General features: G+C 45.4%; 1 long non-coding RNA gene across 1 annotated transcript; it reads right to left on the bottom strand.

Moving 5' to 3' along the window:
• LOC141166945 (uncharacterized) lies at nt 1–6,940 on the bottom strand. Its single transcript, XR_012251364.1, has 2 exons — nt 6,645–6,940; nt 1–447 (listed from the first exon to the last, which is right to left on the bottom strand). It is a non-coding gene; the product is annotated as an uncharacterized lncRNA (long non-coding RNA).
• Nucleotides 6,941–9,733: the final 2,793 nt, after the last annotated feature.

Here is a 9,733-nt window from a genome sequence, read left to right as displayed (position 1 = left end):
TTCATGGTATTATTTATGCAAATGTATTCTATTGTATTACATTCAGGATTCAGAGTCTCTTTTAAATACAATTAATACAAATATAAAATAATAGAGGATTAAAAATGGATATATTATTAATATACATATTTAGTAATATAAAGGAATGGTAGAGTGGGAGAGAGGACAGTGGCGTGAAATACATTGAAATTGGAGGTATAGTATAGGTCCATATTGCCAATCCATTACATGGCAATGTAAGTGACCTTTAAGACTCACAGCCATATTAAGGCTCTGTTTTATATACAAATGTCTTCACATTTTTAACGTTTCTTATACTGTGTTATATAATTTGTCATAATACCAATGCAATAGAATCTTGCGCCATCCATTAACATGGAAGCCCTGGTTCACGGCCCACAGATGGATAATGTATGGCATTCTTCAAAGGCTTCCATCACATCAATCCTGTAAAAAAAAATGTATGTTAACCAGTATGTTTTAAAGGAGAGCCTATGTATGAAGGGTGGATCAATTAAAGCATCAGTTGGGCTTATACATTTTGTTTTCCTCTTTAACAGCTTATGCCATACATTTTGGAATACGTCACGTTCAGAGACAAAATAAACACTACAAATGCATTTGACATGAAAAAAATGATTTTTATATATGTTAATTTAATTTTAACTAAAGGTAACCGCTAAGTTTCAGTCTGAAATTGTAATACCTTCATTCATTTTCAGACCCCGATATGGAGTATGCAGCTTTATCCAAATGTGAGATTTTTCTCTTGTGGTCACTCACAGTAATATAGGCTGGAAGTGAGCTCTGTGTATATCCAGGGTGCTGCTGCCTTTACTGGTCATGTACCATCACAGCTTCTATCCTGCACTTATTTCCTCTCCATGTCCTTCTTCATTATCCAGAGCCTTTTTTATCTTCCCTCCATGAGTCTATACATGCTCTTGCACCTCTCCACATGCTATCATGCCATATACGATATCATTGAAGTAAGGGAGAGGGAGAGCACAGAATGCCATTAGGAGCATGACAGATGTGTATCAGTTTTAGGCCACGGCCCCACTATCAGTATTTGGTCAGTATTCGGTCAGTATTTTTTCTCAGGAGTGGGAGCCAAAACCAACAGTAGGTGATAAATGCAGAATTGGTGACTTGTTTCTATTATACCTTTTCTCTAATTGTTCCACTCCTGGTTTTGGGTCCCACTCCTTAGAAAAAATACTGACCAAATACTGATAGTGGGGCTGTGGCCTTATAGAGCATTCAGCTGGATGAAAGACTTACAGACACTCTACCGCAGCATTTACACTGTGCAATATTTATATATTAATAAGTACGATAAAATATGTTCCTAACACATCTATTAAACTAAAGATAAAGAGGCCATCTCCTTTAATTTTGCTTTTAATGAGCAAATAATCAATGAAAAAAATTTCTGTGTGAAGGTAAGCTCTGCCCACTGCTGTTAACTACTTAAATGCAGCTGTTAACCTTCTAAATGCTGCTGTCGATCTCAGACATCAGTATTTAAAGCGCGTGGTCGGCCATCGCAGCTGGGGCCTGCTGAAGGCCCCTGAGCCTGCCATGATGGTGCTCTTGTGAAGACCAGCCTGTGATTTTTACTATATGCTGCAATACTATGGTATTACTGTAGTATCAGATGATCCCAGGTTCAAGTCCCTTAAGTGGACTAAAAAATAAATTAAAAATTGTTTTTAAAAATATAAAAAAAAAATGTAAAAATTTAAATCAGTCACCTTATCTGTAATTAAGTAATGAAAAGCAAAAATAGCGATTTTATTTTTAGTTGTTACAACTCGACTAAAAAATGCAACAAAGAGGGATCAAAAAGTTCCCGTATACCTACTCCACAATTAGTGGAGTATTAATAAAAACATCAACTCATCATCAAAAAACAAGCACTCACACAGCTCCATCAAAGTGAAAATTAAAACGTTATAGATCTTGGAAAACTCGGACACAAACAAAAATTTGTTTGTTACTAAATTCAGAATTTCTTTTCACCACTTAAATAAAAATATAAACTATACATGTTTGGTATCGCCGTAATTTTACTTACCTACGTAATCATGTCAGCATGTCATTTTTACAGCACAATGAATGCTGTAAAAAATAAAACAAAAACAAGATTGCTGAACTGTTTTTATCATAATTTCGCCACACTTGTTAATTTTCAAGGACCCTCATAAAGATGCATATATCCTGCACTGTTAGGCTGTGTGCCCACGTAGCATTTTTCAAGCGTATATGCTGCGGAATTTCCGCAGCGTAAACGCTTGAAAAACGCATGTAGATCCGCACCCCATGGTCCCCAATGGCATTCCGCAATGTCAATGCCCATGCTGTGGATTTTTCCGCAGCGTATATGCTGCAGTCAAAAATCCGCAGCATGTTCATTAATTTTGCGGAAGCGCTGCGGAATCAATGTGCGGATGGTACCCAAGTCTGGATGAGAGGAGACTCTCATCCAGACCTGGGTACCAAAGAACCTGTAAAAAAAAGAATAAAATAAAGTTTATACTTATCTTCTGATGTTTTCCCTCCGTCGCGCTGTTGTCTGAAGGACCTGCCACGTCATTGAGTCATGTGACCCACCACATGACTCAATGACGTCACCGCAGGTCCTGCACACAACAGCGTGAGCCGCTCAAGACTCCGGACGGGGCAGAGAATGCATCAGAAGGTGAGTATAAACTTTATTTTTTTTTTTTTTACCATTCTGAACAAGTTGTCAAGCACTTTTCCAAGTGATGCTTGGAGAAGTGCTTGATAACCCGCATGCGGAAATGCATGCAAAGACGCCTCACAAACGCTTCTACCTGGCGGGAAAACCGCATGTAATATCCGCATGCGATTTTCCCGCCAGGGAGAAGCGTAAAAAATATGCTTCAGGTCCGCAACGTGGGCACATAGCCTTACTACATGCCTCCAAATTCAGTCTGCATTTTTCTGTTTGATTCTGTACAAAACTATGGCATGCGCCATAAATATGCTGCTTTACAGCAGTACTTACTCCTGGCCTCTGGGGGCAGGAGACTCTGCCGGCACAAAGCTGCACTGCTGGGGAAACCTAGCACTACACAACAGCCATTCAGGTGCGGGACCCACTCTTAGGCTGCGTGCCCACTATGCGTTTTTCAAGCGTTTTTGCTGCGGAATTTCCGCAGCGTAAACGCTTGCAAAACGCTTGGTAATCCACCCCCCATGGTCCCCAATTAAAAATCCGCATGTTCTGTGCAGGAAAAAATCTTGAGCATTTCTGCATCGTGGGCACATAGCCTTATACCTTTTGCTCCCACTCCTGAGAGAAAATACTAACCAAATACTGATAGTGGGGCTGTGGCCTTAGGTCAGTATTTTTTCTTAGGAGTGGGAGCCAAAACCAGGAGTGGGTGATAAATTCAGAATTTGTGCAGCTGCACTGCTGGGGAAAACTATCACTACACAACAGCCATTCAGGTGTGGGAACCACTCTTAGGCCACAGCCACACTATCAGTATTTGGTCAGTATTCAGTCAGTATTTTTTCTCAGGAGCGGGAGCCAAAACCAGGTGAGGAACAATCAGATAAAAGGTATAATAGAAACAAGTCACCAATTCTGCATTTATCACCCACTCCTGGTTTTGGCTCCCACTCCTGAGAAAAAATACTGACTGAATATTGAGAAAAAAAATAAAATGGGGCCGTGGCCTAACTAGGGGGCTTTCCATTTAGGCTTGTAGGGAATTCTACCATACAAGGCTTTGAAGAGTTGCAAAGTTTTGGCACAACTCAAAGCTGTGCTAAAACTTTGCTACTTTTCGCGTTCTCACATCAGTTTTGCTCAGCTACAACAAAGTGGGTAGAGGTGGGACAGGGGCGTGGCGACCACCGCTTGTCAAATTCAAGATGAGCAGCGGCGTTCTCTATGACAAATCTTACCGCAGAAAGAACTGGAGTAAGATTTGTGGTAAGGCGCACTACACTCGTCAGACTCAGCTGATTCATTAAGAGGCGTGCACCACTTAATGAATCAGGAGCCTTGTACTCTACCCCGCACCCCATAAAGACCACCATGATGATTACCGGTCTTGATGAATCAGGATAGAGTTGTGTCCCAAAAGGGGACTGGATGCATAGCATCCATTTGCCATGTTGGGACACGTGCACAAGGGTCATGGTGGTCTTCTTAGACAAATTTTACACAAGTGTAATATGGGTAATGGGTACACCTCTGTACTTGTATTACAGTCACAAATCGCAGCTGTAGCGTCGGCGTCCCTGCCTCCTGCTAGGCAGGGACGCTGTTCCCCTCACCTCAATGCTCTGTGCCCGGCGTCTTCCTCCCGCTCTGCTGGCAGCGCGCGCTGCTTCCCGGCCACGGTGCTTAGGGCGCGCGCGCGCTCCCCCTCTCTTAAAGGGGCCGCGCGCGCCGTCCTAAGGAGTCCCCGGCCAATGGCCGGAGGACTTCACCATATATAAGGCACCTCCTCCAAAATGGAGGTGCCCGAGCAATGTTGTTGCAAAGCCTTCACTCTGCTTCAGCCCTCAGGTCCTGTTTCCAGTCACCTGCCAGATTCCTGCCTGTTACCTGCCAGTCACCTGCCAGATTCCTGCCTGTTACCTGCCAGTCACCTGACAGATTCCTGTCTGTTACCTGCCAGTCACCTGCCAGATTCCTGCTTGATACCTGCCAGATATCCGTTTACCTGCTTGCAAGCCTGCGGTCCGACGGTCTGCCTTCCGACACCTGTCAGTCTGTCTATGGACCAGCCTGCCCGCTCACCTGGGAGCGCTCGTCTGCTACCTGCCTGCTAGCCTACCTGGAGGCTCCGCCGTCACTTGCCGTGACCACCTGCCTGTCCAGAGACTCTTGTCTGCTCACCTGGGAGCGCTCATCTGCTACCTGCCTGCTAGCCTACCTGGAGGCTCCGCCGTCACTTGCCGTGACCACCTGCCTGTCCAGAGACTCCTGTCTGCTCACCTGGGAGCGCTCATCTGCTACCTGCCTGCTAGCCTACCTGGAGGCTCCGCCGTCACTTGCCGTGACCACCTGCCTGTCCAGAGACTCTCGCCTGCTCACCTAGGAGCGCTCACCTGCTACCTGCCTGCTAGCCTACCTGGAGGCTCTGCCGTCACTAGCCGTGACCACCTGCCTGTCCAGAGACTGTCCTTGTCACTTGCCGTGAGTACCGGTCCTTTTTCCCAGAGACTGTCCCTGTCACTTGCCGTGACTACCTGCCCTTCTACCCAGAGACTGTCCCTGTCACTTGCCGTGACTACCTGCCCTTCTACCCAGAGACTGTCCCTGTCACTTGCCGTGATTACCTGCCCGTCTTCCCTGGGAGCCACCCGCTTCCTTACAAGGACCGCCCCCTTGTATAGTTGCTCAGAGGTTCCGCCTCCCAGATCCGTTACAGCAGCCTGATTGTGGGTTTGAATTCCTGAACCTAGTGTGTGGCAGCTGCTAACTCTCCTCTTCCTGCAGAGAACACAGGCATACCAGGCAAAAGCCGAGCAGGCACTTATATACGAGTCTCTGCTGCTACTCCCTGCCTCTGGCATCGGCTGCGGCATTAAGTCACCTGGACAGTGCGGCAGCCAATCCGTGAGCTCAGCGGCTCTGCCATTGTAGATGGAACACTGACCTCACGGATTGACTGCTGCACAATCCCAGGCACTGGGAGCAGTGGCGGAGACTTGCCAGTGGACCTGGGAAAAGTGAGTATTGCGCGGTTTGTTGTTCTATAACTACCTGCAGCTGTGGTAGAAACTTAATGGAAAGAAAACAACCCCTTCAATGCTTTATTTCAGGGTTGGTATGACAGCATACAGACTTCTAGATGGATTAATCACAGATGCCATGCCATGATTTGACTTCTTCTTATTACTGATTCCATCTAAAATTCTGTAAATGTGTTGCCACCTCGCTGTGCCTGCAGTGTGATCCTCCAGAAGGCGCTTGCTGAGCCTTTTATCCTGCATTCTAGGCTGCTGTTATTAAAAAAGCTACTAATGTGCGGGCCTAACATTGTCTCCCCCGCTTTATAGGAGAGCAATGAAGGGGGCGGAAGGCAGCGGCACAACTCTTAATGAATCAGTGCATTGTCTCCTCACAGTAAACGTTATGGCAGAATCGTCGTTGAAGGGAGAAAGCTCTTACACATCTTTGTTTTCTGGTTATTACGCAGTAACTGAATTTTTATACTGGAGGGATCGTATGAGACCTCAGCATTACAAGAAATACTGAATATATTATAAGAAATAATCTGCCTAATCGGCAGGAGGTGCCCGCCTCTGTCCTGTGATGACTTGTCGCTTTGTAGTCAGTGTTATTGGTGCCTCCATTATTTTCTAATTGGTGTTTATTACCTGTCATAATGTTATTCCTTATTGATGACGTCATGGGGGAACTCCTATCTGTATAACCTGTTTGTACATGGATGTGGTGCTTGGATTAAAGACAGAAGGGATAATATGTGGGAGGAGAGGAACTATTGTCAGAACGTAATAGGACACGATAAAGGAGGAACTCAAACCAATTGTATTCAGTTTTCTTTCAAAAAAAATTCTTACATTTTTAAATAATAAATCACATTTTTTTTCCTTTCCAATATTTCTATAATTGACTTTAATCCACTCACTTTGTTTTCTGCTGGCTTTTCTATGGATGAGCTGGGCATCTGTCCACACAGAGAAGAAGGCAGGCATGGAGCACTCCATAAAGGTAAGCTTAGGTGTAAGTGTAACAATACCTTCAGTACCGTTCTTGTTTAGTTATGTACTGTATATCATGTAGTTTGCATTTCATCCACGCTTTGTGTACACACTCGGGCAGTCATAAGGACTTCTGCAAATATCACAGGGACTAAAGGTGTTCTGCAGGCTGTATGGTTTTTGTTTGTTTTTTTTAATTTAACTTAGTCCTCCAATTTATTAACCCCTAAATGACCACTGCTGAACCTCTTTTTTTACATCTTTACCTCTACTCTTTTTCCATGTCATAACTTTTTTTTTTTTTTTTTTTTAACTCATGGCAGAATAAGGCTTTGTTTTATGTGGGACAAATTGTATTGTCTGAAAGCACTGTTTTGGGATACGTAAGAATTAATGGCTAATTTACAATTATTTGTGATGCATATATATTTATATCTATATATATACAGTATATATAACACAATTCTTGGTTTAGTTTGTTTATATTTTTTACTGTTCATGTTTCACACCAAATAACCTGCTGAATGAATTCTCCAGGTTACTAAGATTTTGTGGCTAGCTAGGTTTTATTTTATTATATGCATGTAATAAAATGTATCTTACATGAAAAATAATATTTTTTTTTAAATTAATTTTGTGGTGGTGATTTTTTATTTGCAGATGTTTTGCATTCATATTCTACATAATTTGTCCACCAAAAAATCATCATTGATCTTTGGGGAGCATATTTTTTTCCCACTGTAAATGGGCCATCCACAGCCCACCACAGTGACACAAGCTACTGGCAGAGCTGATCTGGGTCTGCAAGGACCCATCAGCTCTGGTATGCTCGGCAGACACCCGTCGATCATGTAATCACTGGGTCCAATAGAAGCATCACAATTGCCGAAGCTTTTATTCGCTGCATGGTGCTCACTGACTTGTCATATCAGCCTATTCCAAAAGAGATACGACAAAGTAATGGCTGGTAAACTCTTTAGATCACCAGTTCTATTACAGAGTATTTCTTGGTCAGCACAGTACAGAATAGTAAAGTGGTCACCTAAGCTGTAATTGGTCAGTCGGTGCAGACCCACCAATCACAGCGATTGCTGAGAGTCGACCACCTCCAGCTCCTCTTTGGCACTTGGTGCTGTCCTAAACAGCTCCGATCACTATCTTTTAACTGCTCCCTGTGACACAGTGATTGACTGGCCAATCAAAGCGAATGCTGTTACAGGAGCAGAGCGATTTCTCCCTGCTGTAAGTGAAGATGGCCTGTTTTCTAAGACAGCAGCCATGTTTTGTACGTCACCATGTTACAGGCCCATGCATTAGCCTATCCCCAGTCAAGGTGGAATGCACACCAGCATCATGCAGATATCCACGGAATGTGGGCGCATCATGCTTATCTCCTAACAGACTAATGTTTTAGTGGATCTGGCCCTATTGGTCCACTGGTAAACACGGATCATAGGGTGGCAATGCATGGGAAGATAAGTGATTTTATTTCAAACTTTGAAAGGTGCTGGACTTTTAAAATCTCTGTTATACTGCATATATCCTCATAGGCAGTATTAAAGAAGCACTCCATCAAAGTGTTTATCCTATTTGTAACATACCTGGCGGCGTCCTTGCATGGTGGTCCATCTCCCACTGTGCAAGAGGGCGCACTTGATCTCCTGTCCAGAATGTCTCTCTGGCTTCCCTCCATGCTGTCTGTTTGTGTCTGTTTCTGCTGCTTAAGGGCGGCGCCCGATCACTTCCTGCCTTTTGTACCTGCTGTGGGTCACACCCCTTGTGCGTCCTCAGCCTATTGCTGTCTGTCACTTGGTATATAGCTCAGCAGCTTCCTTCTATCCCTGCCTGAGCATAGTGTTTCCTTCAGTGTGTGCTTGCACTCTGAAGGTGCCAGGTCCCGTCTCTTGTCTCCTGCTTTTTGTATCAGTTCCCGTGTCTGAACTGAGTCCTGTATGTCTCCTGCTTTGCGGTATCAGCTCCCGTGTCTGAACTGTGTCCTGTATGTCTCCTGCTTTGCGGTATCAGCTCCCGTGTCTGAACTTAGTCCTGTATGTCTCCTGCTTTGCGGTATCAGCTCCCGTGTCTGAACTGACTCCTTTCTGTGTTCTCTTGTCTGTCCTGTCTGAACACGCTCCTAGCCTGTTCCTCTCGCCTTCTAGTGGCCGATTTCCTAGACCCGCTCCTGTGTCTGGTCTGTCCTGTCTGAACACGCTCCTTGCCTGTTCGTTCCGCCTTCTAGTGGCCGATTTCCTAGACCCGCTCCTGCGTCTGGTCTGTCCTGTCTGAACACGCTCCTTGCCTGTTCGTTCCGCCTCTCTGGGGGCCGTATTCCCAGACCCGCTCCTGTATCCCTCTGCAGTGTCGGTCTCCTCCGTACACTCAGTTCCAGTCTGAACTCTCTCCTGTCCTTTACCTGTTTTGCCTCTATGTCCGTTCCCTTCCTTTTTCTGCAGAGTCTGAACTCGTACCTAACTCCTGCTTGTTGTCTCTGCAAGTACTGTGTGAGTATCTGGCTCTGTTTTTCCCTTCCTGTCTGTTCCGTGTGAACAGAGCCCTGTCCTCCCTGCTCAGCCTTGTCTGCACTCTAGCTGTGCTTGCCTGTAACCCTCTGCCTGTATTGTTCCTGAGTCCCGGTGTGTACTGGGTCCTATCCCGCCTGTGTTCCTACCTGCTAGTGCCTCCCTGTCTGCACTCTAGCTGTGCTTGTCTTTACCCCCCTGCCTGCATACCCGCCTGCCTGCATACCAGTCGTGCCTGCCTATACCCACCAGTCTGTGTGCCAGCCTACCAGCCTGTTCCTGTATTCCCCTGTGTGGGTCAACAGCCGTGTCCGGGGTCTGTCCTGGAGTAGCACCTGGTCCCTCTGCTCGGTTCCTCCTTGGTGCACTGGCGTCGTATGCCGTCGTGCGACCCTGGTCGGATCGGGTGAATACCTAGTCACGCCCCTCCAGGCATTCACTCTCCGGCACGGTCCAGTGGAATCACTACCAATCACACGCACACGCCGCTTAGCCCG

The sequence above is a fragment of the Phyllobates terribilis genome, unplaced genomic scaffold, assembly GCF_046119375.1.
Source record: "Phyllobates terribilis strain yellow unplaced genomic scaffold, ASM4611937v1 Scaffold_1__5_contigs__length_1240528914, whole genome shotgun sequence".
In the NCBI taxonomy this organism is placed as follows: Eukaryota; Metazoa; Chordata; class Amphibia; order Anura; family Dendrobatidae; genus Phyllobates; species Phyllobates terribilis.
The sequence above is the reverse complement of the archived record's forward strand: the minus strand, read 5'-3'. Positions and strand labels throughout refer to the sequence as shown.